The sequence below is a fragment of the Herpailurus yagouaroundi genome, unplaced genomic scaffold (genome assembly GCF_014898765.1).
Source record: "Herpailurus yagouaroundi ecotype Mexico unplaced genomic scaffold, PumYag 190, whole genome shotgun sequence".
Classification (NCBI taxonomy): Eukaryota; Metazoa; Chordata; class Mammalia; order Carnivora; family Felidae; genus Herpailurus; species Herpailurus yagouaroundi.
Window position 1 is genome coordinate 2,186,402 of NW_024412421.1, and position 21,778 is coordinate 2,208,179.

The 21,778-nt window shown below is 38.8% G+C and overlaps 1 long non-coding RNA gene across 1 annotated transcript; it reads right to left on the minus strand.

The window, feature by feature from the left end:
* On the minus strand, positions 1-15,758 carry LOC121010002 (uncharacterized). Its single transcript, XR_005780953.1, has 3 exons — positions 15,680-15,758; positions 3,906-3,910; positions 1-59 (listed from the first exon to the last, which is right to left on the minus strand). It is a non-coding gene; the product is annotated as an uncharacterized LOC121010002 (long non-coding RNA).
* Between the last annotated feature and the right edge of the window lie 6,020 nt (positions 15,759-21,778).

The following is a 21,778-nucleotide window of genomic DNA, read 5'->3' on the forward strand; positions in this document are numbered from 1 at the left end:
TCGAAAAGAATGAAATCGTGTCATTTGCAATGACGTGGATGGAACTAGAGTGCATTATGCTAAGCAAAATAATTCAGTCAGAGAAAGGCAAACATCATGATTTCACTCATATATAGAATTTAAGAAACACAACAGATGAAGATAAGAGAAGGGAAGAAAAAATAATATAAAAACAGAAAGGGAGACAAACCATAAAAGGCTCTTAAATACAGAGAACAAACTGAGGGTGGCTGGCAGGATTTGGGGGTGGGAGATGAGCTAAATGGGCAATAGGCATTAAGGAAGACACTTGTTGGAATGAGCACTGGGTGTTTTATGTAAGTGATGAATCACTAAATTCTATTCCTGAAATCATTCTTACACTATATGTTAACTAACTTGGATTTAAATTTTAAAAATAATAATAAAATAAAATAAATAAAATTTATGGTTGGAAATAACATCTTGCCATTCTTATTTGCCTTTCTTACATTATTGGTGAGATTGGATATGTTTAAAGTATTTGAGGCCATTTGAATCTTTCTTTTCTTTACTTCCTTCTCATGATCTTTTATTACTTTCCTGTTTGAGAGTTTTGAAATCTAGGCCTTCTGTTTCTAAATTCAATGCTCTTTCTTCGATTACAAGGTATAGCTATTAAGACAATATGTATGTGTCCAGGAAGCGTCCTTCGGTTGTAAAAGTGGTTCTTGCCTTTTAGGTTCTTCTCCTTCAGGCTTCCAGTGCTGTTCCAATTCCAGCTATGATGACTCACTAGTACCTATGTTGCTTTATTACTTATATATTACTTCTTTCAATTCTTACAAGTGTCCTAAGAGGCAGATGGGGCAAACAATGGTGTCTGTATAACAGGTGAAACTGAGGCACGTTGAGGCTAATGGACTTACCCAAGATCACAAACAGGTACCTAAATCAAGGTAAATCTTTTTTTTAATTAAAAAAAAATTTTTTAATCTTTATTTTTGAGAGAGAGAGAGAGAGAGAGAGCGAGTGGGGGAGGGGCAGAGACAGAAGGAAACAGAATCTGAAACAGGCTCCAGGCTCTGAGCTGTCAGCACAAAGCCCGACGCGGGGCTGAACTCACGAACCACGAGATCATGACCTGAGCCGAAGTCGGACACTTAACCGACTGAGCCACCAAGGTGCCCCAATCAAGGTAATCTTGAACCAGGATCTCTTAGGAATCTAGTGGGGAGGTGAAATAAGCAAATTACATGAATGCTTAATGACTAACAATACATTATCTTTCCCAGGGTTATTTGCATTAAACAGAGAGGAACATGAAGCAATCACTACTTAATGTGCCCTGTGAAGCCAGAGGAAGAACTATTTTAGGGTCTGGAGCCTGCCCACTGCTTAAATCACACTATGTAGATATCCACCTACTGCATCTATGCATGGTCCTGGCACTTCTGTCTCAATGTGGGTTGACTTGAGACACCAACAATGACAATCTGAATATATACAATATAATGCCCCAAACATGAAGAAAATAAAGGCTGTTTCTCTCTCTTTCTCACCCCTCTCTCTCTGTTCCCTCATTTTAAAACTGTCTTTTTTGAGCAGAAAACTGTCTTTCCATTTTCTTTACAACCTTACTCAGCACCTCTTTTCCTTTTCTTTTGAAGCTAGTGAGTTACTAAGTGTCCCTCAGAAATGGTCTCTAAGCACCCAGAAGAACAATAACCAGTTAGCTAGAAAGTCATGGAACACTGAGCAACAGGGACAGCATCTCTCTGCTGACCCACTGTCTGATGAATTCAGGTTTTAGTTTCTCACAGCTTGCCTGGCCCACAGACATTAAGTGGTAGACCCACCTTAGGCCCTTAGTGGACACCAAGCTTCATCAGAGCAGGTGGGGATATCTCTGAACACCACCCCTCTAGTACTATTATTGTGTGGTGACATTTCTCATTGTGCAAAACCACAAAGATATATCAAGACCCCTCAGGGGTCTAGTCCTCCCTCATTTTGGATGTCAGCCTTCAATTGCCATCTCTGCCTTTGTTTTCTCCTTGATAGGTTTCACCATAATGACTTTAAACATTTTATGAGAGGAGGCTTTGCAATATTTGGGGGCAGTATTTTTTGCAAAATATTTGGTAATATTTTGCTGGTATTCATTTAATAATAATTGAAGAGAATTGCTTTTTTCAGTGACCATCTAGTGCCTTATCTATATTTTCTTACTTAACTCTATACCATCTTTAGAAGAATATTCTAAAGTTCTTTTTGGTACTTTAAGTTTTGTGCAATTAACACACCAATGCTAGGAATCCTGAGGCTCAAAGTAGACTGGTAAAGCCTAGCATTATGAATTTTTTCTTCTTATGAAGATGTGAAGTTTGACATAATTTATAGTCAACTATAAATTGGCTGGTGATTACAGGAAGGAAGAAGATCACAGATAGATTCACACTTTAATACAGTTAAATTTTTTATTCAGTGGTGGATTAACCATGGTCAAGATAAGAAAGATCTGAGAACAATCTCATATCTCCAGGGGGAAATAATCAGGCAGGAGATAATCACTACTAATTGATACCTCCCACTGATGTGTGTGTGTGTGTGTGTGTGTGTGTGTGTGTGTGTAGCAATAGGGATATCATGCTCTCTGTATGGGTTAGGATCCATCTTAACTCATCCTGGACCTTTTCATGGTCCACAGGTTTCTTCTCCATCAAATGGTGATAATAATCCTTGCTTTATAAACCAAATAGGGTGGAAATCAACAGTAAAATGGAAGGAATTTGACAAGAAGACAGACAGTGCTATACAAATGTAAAGGATTTTGATTTCCTGCTGTTTATTGTAGCAAAGGGCTCACATAGGGATCCAGAGCACATGGTCGGCAGGTCCACGAGAGCTGGATAACTAAGACATCAGGAAGGGTAGCTGCAAGGCCCCATTCTGAAGTGCTTACATCTTTGAAGAAAACTTTTCAGAAGTTGAATGACAGGTGTCTGAGAATCAATTTTTTGATACACAACCTTTTTCAGTATGAAAGGAGCCTACATAATTTGTTTCAGAGAAATACATGTCCCAGCCACAAGAGTCAGCTCTCAGAGTGTCTTGGGCGGTTTCACATCTGTGCACATGGGCGGCAGAGCTGCCCACATGAGCAGAAAGGGCACTAGCCTCATGGCAGGCAGCTGTTCCTGCTGGAGCCAGAACTATACTTTCCTCTCATTTTGTCAGAAACAAAGTGTTATTTTGGTAACTCTTTATTTTCCACACTGCAGCTTCCCATGTAATTATTGAATACAATTAGATATTCCATGCTGCGTAATTACTCAGTTATCTGTGCCTCTGAAAGATATGAGAATAAATGATCATGAAAGTCCATAGTGAAGAGCCTCCATCCAAAGAATAAGAATGGGCTATCTACCTGACAATGTGTCTGAATCAGAAAAAAATAAAACTTGAACATTTTGGGTTTTTCCTCCATCTGCTATACTCACAGACAAAATTTTGCATTAGAAAGCAGAACAAACTGGCTTGGTTGACTTTTCTTCATCATCTTAAGCTATGGCTTCCTATTCTGGTTTTTGTAGACATCTAAATAAAACTTGTACATGGCATGAAAAAAGGAGTGACAGATCAGAGTCCAAAGATGTTCCATAAATCCAGCTTAACTAATTCACAGGGTAGCTGAAAGGTCCTGCTATCTCTACATCAAATTCATTCTTTTGCACAAAGAAGAAAAAAATAGCAAGGTGTATTAAAGTAGAGAAAGGGCTTTGCTTTTTGTACACATCTGTATTAACCAAGATTCTTTTGATTGCAAGTGACAGAAACCCAATTCCAGCCAGCTGCAAACAAGGGATTTAGTAACATGATACTGGAATAAAACATTGCAGGAATATGCAAAACTCAGACTGGAACTGAAGACTTGATACCAAGACTTTGCCTTCTTCTATTCATCTCTTTGTTTTTCTGTCTTGGCTTTATTCTCTTGCATTATCAGAAAAGTTTTGGCAGTGATCATGCTACTACTGGAAACTCTGGGATCACAACTCTGAAACTTATGTAAAAGTGAAAAAGGGAGTCTTTCATGTCAGTTCTATTAAGAAAAAGCAACAAGGGCACCTGGGTGGTGGTTGGTTAAGTGTCTGACTTCAGCTCCGGTCATGATCTTGCAGTTGGTGAGATCAAGCCCTGCATTTGGCTCTCCGCTGTCAGTGTAGAACCTGCTTTGGATCCTCTGTCTCCCTCTCTCTCTGCCCCTTCCTCTCTCTCTCTCTCTATCAAAAATAAATAAACATTTAAAAAATTAAAAAAGAAAAAAACAATAGTGAAGTACTCTGATTGACTTAGATTGGGTCAAGTACCTTTCCCTGGACCAATTTCTGGCTTAAGGAGTAGGTTAAAGCATTAAGACTGGCCTGGCTTGAGTCATATACCCAAACCTGTGCAGGGAACAAGGTTTATAACCAGAAGAAGGTGGGGTCTGAGACAGGAGAAAGCATACGGGAGAGAGGACAATAGTAGCACCAAAGCATCAAAATATGCATTTGTGCAAACTCAGGGAGCATCTTCAGGACCCAAGCCAATAACCCAAAGTACACTGAAGTGAGGTCATTTTATGTATGATCTTAGAATTAAGTTTTCTAATGGAACTTGTACTTTCTCTCATGACCTGGAACCTAGTGAGGCCACAAAGAAATGTATAAGAATTTCAGGCAGAATTATTTTCAAAAGATAGACAACATCAAAACCTTAGATATGTTGGCAGTGAATGGTGATGGTAAGGACAGGCAAAGCCTCAGGTAACTAGTGGTAAGAATCATTGTTTTATTGGGTTCAAGCCAACCAAGGCAGCAGTGAAAGAATATTGGCTATTTCCCCCCACTCAGATAGAAATCTCAGTGATGACAAAGTCCATGTCTTTTTCTTGCCTCATTTAAAGATAATTTCTGAAAGGAACTTTATCTCTTTATCTAGGTAGATAGACAAAATTGCCCAATGATGCTCTGTTCTAACACTGTCACAAATCAAGTAGAGAACATTGGGTATTTCCATTGTACCATAAACTTCACATTGCTTAATTTGATCCATGAATATTCTCAGTATCTTAGCTCAGTTTCCCCTGAGCAAAGCTTGTGACAAAGCTGAAGGACTAACTCTTTATTAGAGAATAAAATCCCAAGAAGCAGGAGTGAGGGACAAAGGTAATGAGGCAGAGGAGAGAAAGCAAGTATTAGGGTGTCTTGATAAAACTGGCCACCACTTACTAAGTGTAAATGGTTTCTCTATCTCATGGGGCCATCTTCTACAATGCTAAACAAAAAGATGCTTCTTAATCCACCTGGCTGAGTAAGGGAGAATTTCTGCCAGATCCCATCTCCCATCAGTCCAATGTTTGACCAATAGGGCTTGAATGCCCTTGTACTTTCAGTGTGGGTGTTCTTACCTCAATGCTAAGTGGAGAAGTCCCAGGACAAGAGGCTGATGGTAGGCAGTGCAGTCCTGAGGCAAGGCACTGTCCATGTGAGGCTGAGGCTGAGTTTGGCTCAGTTGGTCATCACAGTGTTGGTTGGCTTGGCCTAGAACAAGTGGCCCAAGGCGCTGTGGCACATGAGGCCCAGAAGAGAAGACTCTATTTCACCCAGAATTAGAATTTCAAAACTAGAATAAACCTTAGAGGTACTTTTCCCATTAGCAAATTAAAAGACAGAGTTTAAGGGACTTGCTAAATAAACTCACAACCAGTTGTTCCAGTTAGTGACAGAGCCTAGAACCTGCCCCACACCCAACTCTTTCTATTCCTCGCTTCTCCATGGCTTTCTAACAGGAGCTCCCCATTTGTGGCAAAATTTCCCAAGTGCCTTGTGAGGTGAGAAGCAAGTCAACACTTTCTAAATATTCATGAGCTATTTAACAGTTCAATTTTGGTGGGTAGCAATATGTCTATCAGGATCTATTTATTCTCATTACTTCAGTGCTGTTCTGGCACGATGCATTATAAACAATTTATGATGTGTTGACAGGACAAATGAATGCTAGGATAATAGGCTGAAGAGAAGAAAATCTCACCGTTGCAAACAAAATGCAGAGATGTGACTCAGAAGGCTGATGAGAAAGATTTTGATGGTTTGTGTGCTTGGCCATTTATGTGCTAGCCTGCAGTCCTGCTAGTTTTGTGCCACAGCAGTTGTGGGTCTACCTTAGTCTCTGTTTGCATTGGGTATCTTTGTCATGGAACTTGTAGAATCTCTGCATCCCAAAAGGAGGGTATCATGGCTGGGGAGGCCTATAGCCTGTGAGCAGGAATATCCCTGAATTCCTGATGCCTCAGTAACTTTTGGATGGGAATATCACCTTACTCAGCCAATCCAAAAGTCATCAGGCTCAAGTTTTGGGTGAAGATTAAGTTTACAAAAGTCAAGTCCATTTAGTAGCTCAGGCTAAGTAGTCTAATAATTTAGAGCTGCTGTTTTGACAAGAACAGAACAGAGGATTCTCTTAAATGCTGAATATTTCTTTGCCATTCAAAGCAGTAGTCTATGAAAGAGGTTAGAGTGGGAGAGCCAAAGCATAAGAGACTGTTAAAAACTGAGAACAAACTGAAGGTTGATGGGGAGTGGGAGGGAGGGGAGGGTGGGTGATGGGTATTGAGGAGGGCACCTTTTGGGATGAGCACTGGGTGTTGTATGGAAACCAATTTGACAATAAATTTCATATATTAAAAAAAAAAAAAAGCAGTAGTCTATGTTTACAACTCACCCAGAGATAGGACAGGACTCTGCTTTCATGTCTCCCCCACATACCTCTCCTATAAAAAGCCCCAAACACATAAACAAAAACCATGTTAAGCTTTTTCCCCTCAAGATACACATTTTGGGAAAAAATATTTGTTAAGTACCTGTTAGCTATTATCCACATTTTTCAGAAGAGACAAAAGAGGTAAAAAGGGGTTAAGAAATTTGTTCCAGAAGACAGAAATGGCATGTAGTAGAGCCAGAAATCTAGTCTGATTGGTGAGCTCTTGCCGTCTGTGCTGTGAACATTATCATGCCTTCAAGTGGCCTTGAGAAATGGTGCTTGCTTCTCAGTGTCTGATATTTCTCATCTATAAAATGTGGGTTTAGATAAATTGCCTACATGCCTTAAAGGCAGGATCTGAGGGTAAAATAAATGGATAAAGCTAAAAGCACATTGAAAAAAGTTAAAAGACATGGGGAAAACAAAGGAAGGGTTTTCTCCCTTTGTCTTGTTGTTGTTAGTTTATTTCCTTCCAGAGTCTTGAGTATCTTTTGGATGGTCTCAACAAGCTGTCCCTCCTATCTACCATGGAGGCAAACTGCAGTGTTCTAAAAAGCACATTTATGCATATCCTTCCCACCTGATCCTCCAAATTTTGAGAGCGGGGATGATGCCACTTTATTTCTGATAAAGCAAGTCTCCCATGGACTGATTTGCCCAGAGCTGGTGAATGATATGCCCAACATTGCACAGTGCTGGGGACAGAGCAGAGCCCTCCTCTGCTGCCTGGGTGTTCTATTCACACACCACCAGGCTCATTGTGCCTATACTAAGTTTTGGCATAAAGAAATCTTGAAATCAGAGCTGGCAGTGTGTGCTGGGCAGGTTCCTAGAGCTTACAGTGAGGCAAAGAGGATTCTGGAGATGTCCTTGTTCACTTTCAGTTCTTCCTGCCCTTCTGAGCTGCCATGCACCTCTCTGAAGTACCTTTACATCCTCTCAGACCTGGGTTCTGATCCCCTCTTTTGTCCTCAGGCCAAGTCTAGAGGGATATGAGGCAAGAGGGCGGGAGAGATGACAGCAAGACCACGTTGCTATCCCAACATTTGCTTGACTTAATTATCATGCCTTGTAGCTGCAACTATTTTTAACTCTTGGTATTTATGTTGTATAAATCAATGAGTGCCTTTTAAGTGGCACAATGGGAGACTTAGAAGAGCTCGCCTGCTCATGTGCACCTCTCATGTGTTGAGAGTTGCTCCAGCTGCGTGATGGATAGATGGGGTTCATTAGATCAGCGGCCTGTACACTTCCTGTTAAAGCCAGATAGTAAATATTGCAGGCTTTCAGGACTCCAGTCTTGGTTGCAACTACCCAGCACTGCTCTTGTAGCAGGGAAGCAATCATGGACAGTGTGTAAATGTGGCTGCATTCCAATAAAACTTTACCAAAGCAGGTGGCAGGCCAGATTTGGTCTGTGAGACAAAATTTGTCAATCCATGCTTTATTCCATCTAGTTTAGTAGACGTTTTAAATCTGTGGTAAAACGTGAAAATATTTGTGCCTGAAGTTAGAAGTGATCATTTCTTAAAGTGAAACCATAGTTAACAAAATTCTTACCCTCTGTTGCTGTATGCAGAACACAGGTCACCTAATAGTAAACACATTTTGCTAAAATTAAGCTTTTTTCATATGAATGAAGTAGAATGTCATCAATTGTCTTAAATATGTTGGTGACAGCTACATAGTCTCTCTGCAAACTTCGGGATAAAAACAAATCTAATTTTGTCTAAATTATTTAGACTGGCTGGTGAGGCTCAGCTGGGGAGTTGGGTGTCAAATATGGCAGAAGTCTTTTTACTTTCCAAAGTCAATAATCTATAAACTCCAGCTGTGTGGCTTATGCCGCGGGCTGGGCAGGTGCAATTTAGGAAGCGACAGTCTTGCTCTCAGGCAGCAATTGTTTCTGACGCTCACTAAAGCCAATTCTAACTCCTCTGCTGCTATCACTTCTGTTTCCATGGAAATGGACACGAGCTCGACTAAAACAAGGTAACTGAGGTTTTAAAACAATGATTATTTGGACTCTTCAGTTTCTATGGAAATCACAGTTTGCAGTCAAGGATCACTATTTAGATCATGAATTTTTTCATCCCTGACATAGGATACCAAACTTTGTGCAACAGTCTCATCTGTAAAATGGACATGAACAAAGTACCTGCCTCATAGGAACGCTCCAGATAACAAAAGACAAAGAATAAATTAAAATATATAGTGCAGCTATTAAAAATAGCACTATGATGAGTGATGATAGGCAGGTAAGATGCTTCCATTAAAAAGTTAAGTAAAAAAGCAAGATAGAAATTATCTAAATGTTATTATCTCAATAACTTAAAAATATGCATAGTGAAAAACTGGAAGTATTGTGAACAGGATTCTCAGTAGTAAACTCACAAATTATTTTCATCTTTGCAAAGTGGGTCTATGTTCAATGGTTTATACTGGCTTCTAGAATGATGAATTGCTTTGTGTGACTACATTTTAGGTATGCTTGATTTTCATATGATCTGAATGTTTCAAAAATAACCTGTAGTGAAGTAGAATGGTGGTTACTAGGGCTTGGGGAGGGGGAGGGAAGCTGTTGTTCAATGGATACAGAATTTCAGTTTTGCAGGATAAATAAGTCCTAGAGATCTGTTGTACAACCATGTGTAGATAGTTAACACTACTGTACTATACAGTTAAAATGGTTAAGATGGTTAGTTTTATGTTCTGTGTGCTTTACCTCGATATAAAAATGTGCTTCTAAATAAAGCAATGAGGTCTCCATCTCTGTACTGTCATGGAATAATCGCTAGCGTGCATTATTATGTGAAAAAAGCAAGGTGCCAGCAATGACAACCACCACAAAAACCAATTTTGAGTGTGTTTCCTGGGGGGCAAAAAGCTGTTTTTTGTTTATACAATATAAAACAATGTTTTGAATTGAACCATTTGATGAAAGCACTTCTCAAGGTATTTAAAATGTCTTGTAAAATAAAATGAGCATTCTGTGTTGTTTGGGGCAAAGGTTAGTTCCCCATACAGGATGGAGTTCTGGGTTCTTCCACTCTCCTGCAGGATGGAGCAAGTGGACTTAGCTCAGATGCCAACACCAACAACATTTGTTTCTGTGCCTACACATGGCTGGGGCTTGGAGGGTGGTCTCAGATTAAGAGAGTAACATGACAATTGAAATAATATGTAGTTGAAAAACAAAGCTTTCTGCCAAGAAGTAAGTGATTTTATTCTATCTGCCCTTCCTGGGAGCTGATTCACTCAATGTTTGCCCACTGCCATTATATTAGCTGGGAGAAGAGTGCTATTTCTCTTGTGTCTATCTCTCTCTTTGTCTCTCTCTGTCTCTGTCTCTGTCACACACACACACACACACACACACACACACACACACCTTTCTTCTTTCTATAATGAAGCTATATCTTAGACAAATTAAAGAACTATTTTATAGAATTCTTTTCTGAGAAACCTAAAAAAAGAAATTAGAGAATTGTTAAAAAGTAAAACCTCCCAATCCTGATAAGCTGCTCTCATGTACTGCTGGTTAAAGCGACCCAATCTTTCTGAAAACAACAAGGCAGAATATATCAAAGGCCTTAGCAATGTTTATATGCTTCAATAAGTTAATTCCTGTCCTGGAAATTTAACTCAAGGAAACTATCCAGAATGTTGACAAAGATGTTCTTTGAAGTGGTATTTCCCCTGCCAAGGAGGTAAAACTGAAACTAACTCCAATGCTCTTTAGGAGTGAATGGTTAGTAAATTATAACTTACATACACAGATGGGCCTTTGTGCAACCATTAAATATGTTTACAAAAACAATAAAGTACTTAAACTTAACCAAGGAAGCAAAAGATCTATACAATGAAAACTACAAGACTTTGGTGAAAGAAATTGAAGAAGACACACACAAATGGAAAAATATCCTATGTTCATGGGTCAGAAGAATTAATATTGTTAAAATGTTTGTACTATCCAAAGCTATCTCCATTGCAATCCTTATCAAAATTCCAATGGCATTTTTCACAGATATAGAAAAAAATTCTAAATTTGTATGGAGCCATAAAAGACTGATAGTCAAGGCAATCCTGAGAAAGAAGAACAAAGCCAGAAGTATCACACTTCCTGATTTCAAACTATACTTCAAAGCTAAAATAATTAAAACAGTATGGTACTGGCATAAAAATAGACACATAGACTAGTGGAATGTAATAGAGAGCCCAGAATTAAACTCTTGCATATGTGGTCAACTAATATTTGACAAGGAAGCAAAGTATACTCAGTGGAGAAATGATAGTCTCTTAAATAAATGGTGTTGGGAAAACTGGACAATCACATGCAGAAGAATGAAATTGGACCCCGATCTTATCTACCACTCACAAAAGTTAACACAAAATGGATTAAAGATTTAAACATAAGATCTGAAACCATGAAACTCCTAGAAGAAAACGTAAGGTCTTGGCAACAATTTTGGGGTTAGGAAGCAAAAGCACACACACACACACACACACACACACACGTACACACAAAGAAAAAATAAAGAAGTGGGACTACATCAAATTAAAAAGGTTTTGCATAGCAAAAGAAATTATCAACAATATGAAAAGATAACCTGTGGAATAGGAGAAAATACTTGTAAACCTTATATTGGATAAGAGGTTAATATCAAAATATATAAGGAATTTGTACAACTCAGTAACAACAAACCCCAAAAATCCAATTTAAAAGTGAGCAGAGAAAGTGAATACACACATTTCCAAAGAAGACATACAAATTGCCAACAGATACATGAAAAGATGTTGAACATCATTAATCATCAGGAAAAATGTCAATCAAAACCACAATGAGATGTCACCTCATACCTGTGAGGATAGTTATCACCAAAAAGACAAGAGGCAATAAGTGTTGGTGAGGACATGGAGGAAAAGAAACTTTTGTGAACTGTTGGTAGGAATGTAAATTGTTATAGCCATTAAGGAAAGATTCCTTAAAACCTTTTGAGTATGGAGGTTCCTCAAAAAATGTAAAATAAAACTGCCATATGATCCATCAATCGCACTTCTGAGTATGCACCCCAAGGAAATGAAATCAATATCTCAAAGAGATATCTGAACTCCCATGTGTTTTTTTTTTTTGTAGCATTCTTCATAGTTGACAAGATATGGAAACAATTTAAGTGTCTGTCAATGGATAAACGGATAAAGGAGATGTCTCACACACACACACACACACACACACACACACACTGGAATATTATTCAGCCATGAGAAAGAAGGAAATTTTGCCATTTGGGACAACATAGATGGATCTTGAGGACATTATGCTCAGTGAGATAAGTCAGAGACAAAGACAAATGCTGTATGATTTCATTTACATGGGAATCATAGAAACTGAGGGAATGGGAGATGGTGAAATTGGGGAGATGTTGGTCACAGTGTTAGAAGATGACTAAGTGCTGGAGATCTAATGCCTAGCACTATGATTATAGTCAACCACAGTATATTATATTCTTTAAAGTTGCATATTCTTTAAAGTTGCATAAATGTAGCATAAAGTTACATATAAATTCATAAAGTTACATATAAATGTAGCCAATCAACACATTGTATACCTTAAACTTACACACTATTAAATGTCAATTATGTCTCAACTTAAAAACTAAAGCTTCTGTTAGCAGACTTTTAAAAACATTTATAAAGGTTTAAAAAATAAATTATTATGGCATGATTACTAAAACTCAAGATTTCAGTTTACAAATATAGTCTATTCATATCTATGTAATAACATAACATATAATAACATATAAAATGGAAAGATAGCCAAACAAAATAATCACAATTTATTTTTCAATTAATTTTAAAAATTGAGATCTTTTTGACATATAAAGTTATGTTAGTTTCAGGTGTACAACATAATGATTTGATATTTGTATATGTTGCTAAATGATCACCACTAAATCTAGTTAACATCTGTCACCACACATAGTAAATTCATTTTTGATTATAAGAAATACATGAATACATTTTTTAAAAAAAATTAGAGCTTAAGTGGGGGACGGACAGAGGGGGAGAAAGAGAGAGAGAGTCGTAAGCAGGCTTCACATTAAACATGGAGCCTGACACAGAGCTTGATCCCATGACCCTGGGATCATGACCTGAGCTGAAATCAAGAGTCCAACACTCAACTGACTGAGATACCCAGGAGACACCACTTTTTATTTAAAAAAAAAAAAAAAAAGAGCTAAATCCCCTTGACCACTGTGCTCAGTTCTAAGCACTGGCCCTCCCCCTCTGAGATTTTCACTTGTATTAGTTTGGTGTATCAGATTTTTAAAAAACCTTCTACATACTTGTTTATTTTCTCTCAAGTTTTCTGTATTTCTTCATTAACTGTATTACTTTTATAATGTATGTATATACTTTTGCAATCATAAAATGATATAAAAGAGAAATACAAAATAAAATAATCATAAGATACCATTTCACACCCATCAGACTGGAAAATATTTAAAAAATCTAATAACATTTGTTTGCAAGGATGTGGGGGAAGAATAGAGAATGACTATCCATTGCCAATAGGAGTGCTTACAGATACAACTACTTTAGAGAGTATTTTATAATACATAGAATATATATCTTTACTCAGCAATGACACTTCTAGGCACATATTCTAGAAAAATTCTTACAATGGACACAAGAAAATATGTACAAGAGTGTTCATTCCAATGCTGCAATAGTAAAAAGTTAGAAACAAACATTCATTGGTAGGAAATGCAGTAACACATGTGTGTATATGAGATAATATGGTAATATACAATAAAATAAAATATTAAGTTAAGTGAATGATACAGTCTGGTACAATTTATACAAAAATTTAGAAATACACAAAGTATTTCTAGTTACAATGGGGTAAACACACTCCATCCTGTTTCTCCCACTGAGTGTTAAGTAAAAGCCCTGGACAGAATACATGGCATGTCTATCTGAGGACTCCAAAAAGTAAATGATATCAGGCTGACTGAGGAAGAAAACATGAACTTGAAGTAAGATTGATATGTTGGTGATTTTCCTGCCTTTTCCCTCCTCCGTATATTCTGGTATTGGTTCCAACACATCAGAATCCTGGAGCAGCTCATTGAATGGATAGGAAGCACTCTAAGAGAAGCTCTCCTTTTTTGTCAGAGGCATAGGAAGAGGAGTTCGTATTAGACAGAGAATGGGGGAAACTTCCTGTATTTTTTCTTTTTCTCTCCCATCCTGAAAGTGAAATTTGGTGGAGGCAATGGTGGCATCAGTGACCAGGCAGGCATCTAAACTTCTAAAGAAGATGAATCCTCCTCTCAAACCCTACTGGTGTCTGAAGAGTAAGAGAGGATCCATTGCTTCTCTCTCTATATATGTCCTTCCACCATTTGTCCTTGGAAGCAAACCCAATGGTGAGAAGTGCACAGCACTCTAGGGAGAAAAAAACACTAGATTTCTAGTCAGAGGATAGAAATGTGCTCCTGGGAGAGAGTATGGAGTCGTAAAGAGCAGGAAGCTTGAGAAAGAGATCCCACAAAGTTGTTGTGGGTGAGCTCCTGGGCCCAACCTCCAAGATGTATATGGGTGGATTTGGTTTTAAATAGTGTACTACTTTGAGAAATGAACTTTGGTGGTGGATCACTATCCAGGTCCTTAGCTGGCCCCTGGGTAACACATTCAGAATACATCTGATTAATACTACAATACTTGAAAAGCAGAGCTTGAGGTCCCAGCCACACTTCAGGAGTCCTCAGGCTGTACTTATGACCAACTGGCTATAAGTTTGAGGGTGCTCACAACACTCTCAGGTTTGATAATTCACTAGAATGACTCTTAGAACTCAGGAAAGTGTTATACTTACAATTACAACTTCATTATACAGGCGAGATTTGGTGGGGTCCTGAACACAGAGCTTCTATGCCCTCTTCTGGAGTTAGGCCATGTCACTTTCTTGGCACATCAATGTGTTCACCAACCAGGAATCTCCACTGAGCTTTGGTATCCAGAAGTTTTTTGTTTTTTTTTTTAAATATAATTTATTGTCAAATTGGCTTCCATACAACACCTAGTGCTCATCCCAACAAGTGCTGTCCTCAATGTCCGTCACCCACTTTCCCCTCCCCCACTCCCATCAACCCTCAGTTTGTTCTCTGTATTTAAGAGTCTCTTGTGGTTTGCCTCCCTCCCTCTTTGTTTGTAACTATTTTTTCCCCTTTCCCTTCCCCCATGGTCTTCTGTTAAGTTTCTCAAGATCCACATATGAGTGAAAACATATGATATCTGTCTTTCTCTGACTGACTTATTTCACTTAGCATAATACCCTCCAGTTCCATCCATGTTGCTGCAAATGGCAGGATTTCATTCTTTCTCATTGCCAAGTAGTATTCCATTATATATATAAACCACATCTTTATCCATTCATCAGTTGATGGACCTTTAAACTCTTTCCATAATTTGGCTATTGTTGAAAGCACTGCTATAAACATTGGGGTACATGTGCCCCTATGCATCAGCACTCCTGTATCCCTTGGGTAAATTCCTAGTAGTTCTATTGCTGGGTTGAAGGGTAGTTCTATTTTTAATTTTTTGAGGAACCTCCACGCTGTTTTTGGTATCCAGACTTTTTATTTGGTTTCATTACATAGGAAGGATTGATTAAATTCTTGGCCCATGTCATTGAACTCAATCTCCAGGCCCATATTTTTCTCCAGAGACTGATCTGGCCCAAGGTTACTATCCTTTAATCACCTTTCTGGTTTTTATGGTGACCAAGTTCCATCCTAAAGCTATTTAAGCAAACACCAGGAGTCACCTTATTAACTTATTAACATAACAAAGACACTCTTATCACTTAAGAAATCCCAAGGGTAGATGGAACTATAATGTATCATACTAAGCGAAATAAGTCAGAGAAAGACAAATACCATGTGATTTCACTCATATGTGGAATTTAATAAAACAGATGAACATAGGGAAAGGGAACGAAAAATAAGATTAAAAAACAGAGAGAGAGGCAAACCATAAAAGAATGCAGAGAACAAACCACAGGTTTCTGGAGGGGAGTTGGGTGGGGAATGGGCTAGATGGGTGATGGGTACTAAGGAGGGACCTTGTGATGAACACTGGGTGTTATATGTAAGTGACGAATCACTAAATTCTACTCTCGAAACCATTATTACACTATATGTTAACTAACTTGGATTTAAATAAAGTTAAAAAAAAAAAAGAAATCCCAAGGGTTTGGAAGCTCTTTCCAGGAAACTGTGACATGGAGCACACAAATTATTATACCACCGCATCTAATAAGTACTCTTTGATTAGGATGAGAGATTCTATCCTCCCCAGAAGATAAAAGACACATTCCAAAGCCAGAAGGCATGCTATAGTAAAAGACAGAAGGCAAGTATTTTTTTAAAAAATATATTTTGCTTCCGAACTTAATCCAGCTCAAGGTGCATATAGCTAAGCAATTCAATGAATGCCTTTTTAAAATGAGAGTTACTACATAGAATTTTCTTTGACTTCTCAAGTGTGAGTTTTATAGGTGTTGGTAATGTGTTTACTAGAAATCCTTTTCTATTAGCCAAAGATAACAGTTTTGGGGATTTTTGCTTTGCAGAATGCTCTGCTTCACAAAGCAGTCACCAGCTGAAATGTGTTTTAGATGCTTTTCAATGTTGTCAAATCATTTTTCTGTAAGAAAGTATTAAGAGTGAAAAAAAAGAGATAGCATTGAATCCTAGGGTTAGTAAAGTTCTCAAGGTCTTCTTGTTCAATCCTGTATATGATACCTGAAAATATGCAGAGGCACAATTTTCCAACTGATATTTCTAGCTCTGATCCTTGGAATCTATGAATGAAAGATCAGGGGGGCCTGACAAAAAGATAAGGGACATTCTATCAAAGATGTGTGAGAACAGACCTTCCTGCAGGCAGAAGAGGGGTCCTGATGTCCTATGAGTGTTTCAGTTTCAGGAAAGATGGTGGTTAAGAACCTGTCTCATGGTTCTTCTTAGCTATCAGTCAGGAATTTTAGCACAAGGAAATTTACTACTAATGATGAATAAAAGCAGATAAAATAACAGCTAACATTTTTGATGCCATTATGTGCCAGGTACTGTGCTAGAAGCTTTCCTTGCATGATGTCACTGAATTTTGAAAACAATTCTATATGGTAGACACTATCGCTGTCATCACCTTACAGATAGGTTCACTGAAGCTTCAGAGAGGTCAGATAACTTTCTCAAGGTCTCTCAATTAAGGTAGCTAGTTCTAAACCTTAAACCTTAACTCTAGAATACATATTTTTAGTTGTTAACACAACACTAAATTCCACTTTAATTTAATTTAATTTTTTTAATGTTTATTTATTTAATTTGAGAAATGGGGGGGAGGCAGAGGGAGGGGGAGAGCAAGAATCCTGAGCAGGGTACACAGTCATCACAGAGCCTGATATGGGGCTCAAATCCACAAACCGTGAAATCATGACCTGAGCCAAAATCAAGAGTTGGACACTTAACCAAATGAACCACCCAGGTGCTCTTCCACTTTAATTTTAATGACACGTATGGGTTGCTGGTTTGTTTTGCCTGAAGCTAAGAGTCTTTTGTCTTCAGATCTTCCTGTATGCCATTTGCTTTGGAGAGATGCACTATCACCTTGGACAGGGGTAGGACAGTTTGGGTAGCTGGAGTCCTGGTGTGAGTTGGTAGCAGGAGCACAGGAGAAAGAAACAAAATGAAACCCCCCAAATGGTCCCTAGTACCAGAATCTAACTCCGTAACTGATGCCTTCAGAGTCTTTTTTTTTTTAATCTAGACAACTTTCTTGGGAATATCCCACTCCAGGGCATGTTACCAGCTGGATGTCACTGCACAATAACTTTTCTAGATGATTAGTGCCACCAAGAATGTTGGCTTGAAATTGCCTCACAGATTAGTAACTGTCCAGGGTCATGGTAATTTAGTAAGTGAAGGTTCTTCTGGGTTTTAGATGACAAATAGCCTTCACAGTGAAAGGCTCAGGGATGGGGCAATGAAAAGAAGGTTTTATGGAGTCCCATCAGAGAATGAACCCAGGGTCTCTCTCCATTTATTCACCCTCAAATCCTTCATGTGGTATCTGACTGTACTTGTTCAAGATGCTGCAGTTAATAAAATATACAGTTTCTGCCCTGTGAATTATCTTCAAGAAATCCATCCAGGCATCATGGGACTACAGAGATGAATCACCTGTCATATCTGCCTTAGAAATCAAGAGATCAACATAAAAAATAAGATGAATGTGTGAATCACAAGCAGGACATGTAACAAGTGGTGAGAGAGAGAGAGAGGCAAAATGATGAGGTTTCTAAAGGAGAGAGTGGTCATCTCCTCTCCTTGGGAACCAAAGGAGTCTTCACTAAAAAGTTGGAATTTTAATCCAGAGATTACAAACTGGAGGCCAACATCTGAATGTAGTCCATAGATGTGGGAACAGTAAAGGATACAGCCTGCATGAGACAGCATATCAGACAAACATGAAAATTGTATAAAACTCTTCTCTGGATTTGTTGCAATAGAGACTGAACAGGAGAAATGAGAGATTGAATTTAAAAGGTAGGCCAGGACTAGATTAGGGAATCTAATCTGCCAAATAATTGGAATTTTTCTTCTTATTGAGTATAAGCCAGAAAAAAGGGTCCTCATAAGGTAAAATTATCCTGTAACTCTATAGCCCTCCTCTGCAGGGGAACACTGAAGAATGACGAAAATGAAAATTATCAAAAGACTTGGGCCATTCCTGCTTACCTGGTGATAGTATTTGTGCCAAAAGCGGTTATCATTATGGGACTTGGAAATCCCCAAGAGGATTAGCAGATGCAATATTTTTGTGATTAAAACAAGAAATAAGCACATCTTAAATTGCATGTTACTATTAATAAAATGTATTCTGTGTGAACTTCACTATTAATACAATATACAAAGACTCGCAAAGGAGCCAGCTGGGAACCATGGCCCCTGCCATCCTTCCTGCTCTCTTCCTTCCATGGAATAAATCACACCTGCCATCCTTCCTGCTCTCTTCCAACAAGCCAGTCTCTGCTCCGGGTATTTCAGGTTGGAAGAACTCCACCTTTAGTCTCACTTTATTTTCATTTAATATGCCAAATACAGGTCTTGCTGATCTACTCATGGGCAGTTTTCCAGAAGACCTGTCTCACTTTGTGTAGATCAAATCAATTATGCTGATTCAATTCCATTGGCAGCACATGTGGGACAATTATTACCGGGTTCTCTACTTTTCATTCCTGATTTAGGTCTGTAGCTTATTTTAATCACTTCTTTTCTTCTTGTACCTCATCTCTGTCTGGACTCATGTCCTGGGGTTACTCTCTTTGCCTGAAGAATGGTGAATTCAGCATTGCTACTCCAGAGTCAGTATAGAATTGTTTGAATGCAAAACTCCATTGGCTATGTAGCGATGTCTTGGTGCCACAGAAACTTAGCTGGCTTTTCCAGAATGTGATGACATCATTAAACATATCTGGGGAATCAGGCTCATAGGCCTGACTCTGCCAGTAACTTTCTGTCATGGACAACTGTGATTGTATCGATTTTCTCTCCTCTTCACAGTAGCATCCAACATTTCTCAGCCATGAGGTTTGGGTGAACTGATTCTACCTCCGGCTCTTGGGCTAGGCCCTGTTTTCCTCAAACAAGTCCGCATATCCCATTGCAGTGGCCACAGCGATGGTTTCAGAGGTATACTACATGCCAAGCCAGGTGATGGCCAAGCTGTGGCCAATAAAACCAACTTCTGAAGCATTGGTTGAATTATTGGGGAAATGGAATCCAGTGGGGAAATACGTAGTTGTAGTTCTGGGGTGTCTTAGGGTCCATTTTGGTACCACAATAGGAGAGCCGGAGAATGAGAGAGGGAGGGAGAGAATGTGTGTGTGTGTGTGTGTGTGTGTGTGTGTGTGTGTGTGTGAGAGAGAGAGAGAGAGAGAGAGAGAGAGACACTAATTCCGATATCAATCTCATCATTGGGGTCCCAGATCAAGTCTTATCTAAAGATAGACATACCCCTGGATGGTTCGGCTACATGATTCAATAGGTTCTCTTTTTGTGTAAGCCAATTTGGGTTGAGATTTATATTTCTTGCAACCAAAAGCATTTGAACTGCCATGTGGTAAGCCAAATATGGTAAGTTACTTTCCCAATCTGAACCTCAGTTTCTTCATCTGCACACAAGGGGCTGGAAAGATTAAGCTCCATTCTGGCTCTGAGATTCTGAGACTTTTTTAATCCCTTGCTTCCAATTCTTTACAATGCACCTGGCCATTTTCCCTGATGAGAAAGAAAGGAAGCGTGAATGTAGATCTTGTGTATCATAGTGTAGTTGGTGGTAGGAGTGGACCAGGAATGGCTACTCTGAGGAAAGTGTTTATTTTTAGTTGAGGCATGAAGAATGAGGGGTGGTGAGGATGGTGCACATGATGTGTACTCTCCAGGCAGTGGGAACAGCCAGTTGTAAGTGGGAGATTTCAGAACAGGTTGGTTTGATGTCTTCATATAAAATTGTAAAAGTAAGCATCTGTCCATCCTTGATTCCATATTTCTGTCCTCTGGCATATCTGCCTTCATGAAGATTTTCCTCTCCCTCATATAGTATCTTCTATTTCTATTGTAACTACAAATTCCTTGAGGACACAGGTCATGGTTTCATTGACTCAGTGCCTCTGGAGTGCCTAGCACAATGATTTCAATGGACATGATGAGTTGAATTTCAACCCACAAGATGAGTAAACTCTCAAAAGTGGGAAAATGCAAGACAAGTTTGACAATGAAAAGGAGACAGGCTGGTTGCAATAGGGACTTAGAAAAGGAAAGGAAATGGGGCTACAAAATTGTAGAGAGACTCTCAAATGCCAAGATAAGGTATTGGGGCCACAAGTTGCCTTTATACAGGAAACTAAACAGCAAGGTTATCCAAGGACACATTTGTGTAACCAAAATGCATTCCATCTCTTTAACTATCCAGGCCATTGATGGATCATTTGGCAACAGGGGATTTGTGTGAGCTGAAAATACATTATGCTCTGGAGACAGCTTGGGGAGTTTCTGGCTTTAGCTTTTACTCTTGGCAACCTTCCAAGAATAATCAGTTATATATTTAGGCTCATTCCCCACAGGTGTGGACAATCAGGGTGCTGGGAAAGAGGATAACTCAAGTGGGAATGCAGCACACTCAGACAGTTATTGGAGGTGGACCCAGAACAAGCCAAGCCCAGCATTGATCTAACCCCCTCCAATACACACATATTGTGTTTAGCATCTGTTCTTATCCAAATCCTCAGAGGAACCTGGAGTCTGAACAGGCTGTGAACTACTCTTTCAACTCAACATATCCAAAATATCCAAAAAGCAAACTCATTCTTGTCCTCGCTCAACCCTAATCTTCTGTCTGACTTAAGCATTTCCACTTTTCTCTTTTCTAACAGGGCACCAATATCTTCTCAATCTTCCAGGCCCGAAAACTGACAGTCATCTTAGTCTCAACCTCTATTGCTGCCCCTTTATCTCAACAGTTTCTGAGTCTTGCCAGTTTTCACCTTCCCCAACCTGTCCTCTTTCTGGTAAAGGCTCTGATAACTCCATGCTTATATTTTCATTGAGCCTTAACTGAACAACTGTTAACAATCATTCAGTCAACCTTCATTTTTTGAAACAACCTCAAACTTTCATAAAGTTGTAAAAACAATATAAATTATTTGAGAATACGTCGCTAATATGATGCTCCATTACCCTTTAATATTTTGGTTACTGCAAAAACTATAATACAACCATCTAATTTAGGAAATTCAAATTGGTACATCACTATAATTTAATCCTCAGACTTCAAGTTTTCCCAGTTTGTTTCAGCATCCTTTTTAGTGAAAGGATGAAGCTCAGGATTGCATGATGTATTTAGTTGTTATGTCTATTTAGTCTTCTTCACACTGTAATAG